Source organism: Gymnoscopelus microlampas, assembly GCF_963454915.1.
Source record: "Gymnoscopelus microlampas genome assembly, chromosome: 13".
Taxonomy (NCBI): domain Eukaryota; kingdom Metazoa; phylum Chordata; class Actinopteri; order Myctophiformes; family Myctophidae; genus Gymnoscopelus; species Gymnoscopelus microlampas.
The window spans coordinates 47,843,450-47,848,449 of NC_139950.1; positions in this window are offsets into that span (position 1 = coordinate 47,843,450).

Here is a 5,000-nt window from a genome sequence, read left to right on the forward strand (position 1 = left end):
TCATAATACTTGTATAAAAGCATGATGTGGTAAAGAGAAACAGACGTACGTGTGTGTGTGTGTGTGTGTGTGTGTGTGTGTGTGTGTGTGTGTGTGTGTGTGTGTGTGTGTGTGTGTGTGTGTGTGTGTGTGTGTGTGTGATAGGTAGGCTTACTTTGTACTGCAACAGCACAATCATTTCCATGACTTCTAGTGTAACATGTTAGACATCCTCCAGGTTATTTATGTACATGTTTATCTCTTTGTTAGACGTGTGTCTAGGAGCTCAGAACTAGAGCCCTGCCAGTGTGTGTTTACACACAGGTCTGGAGGTAGGCTTGCTTTTGTATTGTCACAGCACAAGCGTTTCTTTATGAATGAAATGAATATGAGTTCTCACCATGGTGTGTTTTATCATGCAGGCGGTGCTATGACCGAGTGACAAACTGTTTGCACCAACAACCTGGACATTCCCTGATCACCTGTTAACAGGGTACGTGTTCACTGTTATGATAAACATTGTGTCATTGAATTCCTTTTACTGCTACTTGTGGTGATGTATTGTGCATGTTTGGCTGATGTGGAAGTAGTAGTCACAATGTGATTCTGGTTGCAACCAGACATCCGCAAAACATATATAGCAACAGGGTTTATAGGAGTACTTTATGTTTATTGTACTTTGAGTTCATCACATAGATTAGAAGATCCTTTAATGTTAGAACCCATAACATTGTTCTCAGACATAATGAAATACTGTGGTGTACAATCACAAGCTATAAACACAGTCTGATGAGCAGTTGTTCCTTCACCACCATGTTCTATTGTTATGAAGGAATGTGCATAGATAGACCAGTCAAGTCCCTATAGAAACCTCATTTGCACATGAAAGACCAATTGGAAGGCCATAACGGATCTTGTAACATTAGACCACATCATATTTGTCAGATTAAATTAGATGATCACACTTGTTTCTTCTCCAAACCAGGTTCTATAAATGTGGTATATATTGTATATACAGTTTAAGTGGTAAAGTCAATATGAAGACTGTTCCAGTAATGTGAAAGGCTTTCAGTCAGTCCCATCACTTACAACGTCACAAGCTTGTACACACAGGATTTAAACCCTTTCCTTGCAGTCAATGTGGCAAGGGTTTTACTACTTCAGGAAATCTAAAACGTCATGAGCGCACACATATGTAAGGAAACCCCTATCACTGTGAACAGTGTGACAAGACATCAGTGGAAATAAATAAAAAAAAACATATCAGAACAATGTTTAAAATCTTGTCAAATTATGCCGTCATATTTCATAGATATGTAGACTGGCCGCCCAGCCTTTTGGGAGATATGTGCTGTATTTATAGACTAGTCTTAAATAAAGCTTATAATGAGTGTCCCTCAATTTCCTGTTCCTCTATACTCTTAATGTGTTTGTTATGACTGTTGTTAACTGCTGGCGTTAGGAACGGTTGAAAGGGAGAGGAGAATGTGGTCTTTTTGTTTCAGTGACTGGACTATTTTCAGTTGGTATACTTTTATGGATTTCACTGTTTTACTTTGACCTTTTTTAAGTATTTGTATACTTTTTTTGCTAGAATTTAATAAACACTCTATTGAGACACATTCTTGGTTGTTGTTATTAATAATGTTCACAACATAAAATTAATATGAAGCATGTGTTGAAGGTCAGGTTATCCAGACTGCTGCAGCAAGCCTGGTCTTAAACATCACTAAAGTGTCATGTTTTCCCTCTTGCATTCCTTTCCCTAACCTCTGGGTACTGTCTGTACCAAGAATGGGGAAGTTGTAGTTGTATTGTTCAATGTGTAATTTTACTTTTTGCATTGAGAAACGTTTATTTTCGTTTTGATACAGTGAATTAATCCTCCCCAGTAATGCCTTGCAATGTATCCTTGTAGTGTGTCCATTGTGATATGCCAATACAGTATTAACCTGTTGTCAGAACAGAAGCATTGGAGTAATGTGAATTCATGGTTATCCATAAATAAGTTCATGTTGATATGACATTTAAAAATAATTAATTCTTAGCAGTAAACATAATATTGGTAAAAGCCAAATAGAATATTCCAGTTTATTGAAGCTGTGAACCCAGTAAACACATGGGAATGTGAATATGGAAAATATGTATATTGTGATGTGTAAGAAAGAATACATTATTGTATTGAATGTGAGAATATTGATGAACTTATATTTTAGGAACAGACCTATCCCACGTTTCGCCACAAGGTGGCAAATCCGCCTGGTAGAGACATGTAGTTTCAGGTGGTCAGGTGACCAGTCTTTCTTCAGATGAACAAGGAAGAGAGAAAAGCCTCAACTTACTCTGTCTCCCATGTGTCCCTGTTTATTCAGGTAAATTAAGTATTATAACATGTTCAATATGAGCACTTTGTAATCCACAGAAGAAGATAGTGTTAGACTGCTTGTGCCTCAGCCGCTTCCTGCTTCACATTGTTTTACATGTTTGTGCTTAAGCAGTGTCAATGTAATCCTTCATTTTAATGATGTAACCGTATCTGTTTAGACTTTGATTTATTGTGTGTGTGTGTGTGTGTGTGTGTGTGTGTGTGTGTGTGAGAGAGAGGTAGGCTTACTTTGTACTGCAACAGCACAACAATTTCCATGACTTCTAGTTGTTAGACATCCTCCAGGTTATTTATGTACATGTTTATCTCTTTGTTAGACGTGTGTCTAGGAGCTCAGAACTAGAGCCCTGCCAGTGTGTGTTTACACACAGGTCTGGAGGTAGGCTTGCTTTTGTATTGTCACAGCACAAGCGTGTCTTTATGAATGAAATGATATGATATGAGTTCTCATCATGGTGTGTTTTATCATGCAGGCGATGCTATGACCGAGTGACAAACTGTTTGCACCAACAACCTGGACATTCCCTGATCACCTGTTAACAGGGTACGTGTTCACTGTTATGATAAACATTGTGTCATTGAATGCCCTTTACTGCTACTTGTGCTGATGTATTGTGCATGTTTGGCTGATATGGAAGTAGTAGTCACAATGTGATTCTGGTTGCAACCAGACATCCGCAAAACATCTATAGCAACAGGGTTTATAGGAGTACTGTATGTTTATTGTACTTTGAGTTCATCACATAGAATATCCTTTAATGTTAGAACCCATAACATTTTTCTCAGACATAATGAAATGCTGTGGTGTACAATCACAAGCTATAAACACAGTCTGATGAGTAGTTGTTCCTTCACCACCATGTTCTATTGTTATGAAGGAATGTGCATAGATAGACCAGTCAAGTCCCTATAGAAACCTCATTTGCACATGAAATGTTGAGTGCTGTACATTCTGATGATATTGGACCCCATGACAGTATATCAAATGTATCAAAATCCACACACAAATCCACTCCATCAAAAGCATCTTCAACTTCATCTGCTCATCATAGCACAGGCTGAAAAGGCTGCTGTCATGGAACAGGTGGCTTACACAAAAAACATGAAATTGAAGCACAACAGGAACAACTCAGAATGCAAAAGGAGCAACTGGAAATGGAGACTCAGCTGGCAGCAGCAAATGCAAAGGCCCATGTACTGGAAACCATGGGCCAAGGAACTCATCAAGAGTGTCAAGTGGTACAAACTCAAAGAAAGGAGCTGCTCATCCAAAGGAAACAACCCCATTCAACCTACTTTAAACCATACAACTCCACAAAAAGGAAATGTGACAATGGAAACCACAAAGCCTCCCTCCCAGCCACAGGTTGTGAGACCAAAACAACCACTTCATGAAAAATCTGCCAACGCTCATTTACATGACTCCTCTAATGCAATACTCTCTCCCCAGGCAAAATGTTCAAACCGAAAATATAATAAATCAAAATGTGCAAACTGAAAATGTACAGCTTCATGGGAAAAATAATGTTCAAGGTCATGTCACTCACACTACACCCCCTGCAGGTGATATTTGTAATGTGCTACGAAGACAGAATGAAAACTGCTTTACTGGTTAAGCAAAATCTGTATTCCACTTTACCACCAAGAGACATTCCAGTTTATGATGGTGACCCATTGCAATATGAAATGTTTATCAGGGCATTTGAGAGAGGAGTGGAGATAAATACTGACGATTACAGTGACTGCTTACATTACTTTGAACAAGATACAAAAGGCCATCCAAAAGACCTGATTCAAAGCTGCCAACAATATGCCTCCATCTCAGGGCTATCAAAGAGCAAAAGAGCTGCTCAAAGAGCATTTTGGGAATGAACACCAGAGAATTCACACTGGAGAAAAACCACACCACTGTGACCAATGTGGGAGCAAGTTTAAGACCAACGTTGAGTTAATGAGACATCAGATAATTCACACTGGTGAGAAACCCTATGGTTGTGACCAGTGTGGGAAACACTTCACTCATTTGACCAACCTTAAATCACACCATAGGATTCACACTGGAGAAAAGCCATACCAATGTGACCATTGTGGAAAGGCTTTCATTCAGTCCCATCACTTACAAAGTCACAAACTAGTTCACACAGGATGTAAACCCTTTCCTTGCAGTCAATGTGGAAAGGGTTTTACTGATTCAAGAAATCTAAAATATCATGAGCGCACACATATGTAAGGAAAACATGAACAGTATGACAAGATGTCACAGGAAATACATGTCATGTATATGTAGACTGGCCACCAGGCTTGGTGGATATATGCGCTGCATTTAGAGACTATTTCTAGTTGTTTATTAAGACTGCTAAACTGCTGACTGATAAGTTTCACAATGACCAGTTGGTTTGAAACATTTGTATACTTTTTTTTGCTAGAAGTTCGTGTTCAAAATGTTTAACTTACTTTGTAGTGAATGTCCCTCAATGCCCTGTTCCTCTATACTCTTAATGTGTTTATGACTGATTTTAACTGCTGGTGTTAGGAACGGCTGAGAGGAGTTTGGTCCTTTTGTTTCATTGGTTGGACTATTTTCAGTTGGCGTATATATACTTTTTTATTCATTTTACTGTTTTACTTTTACCTA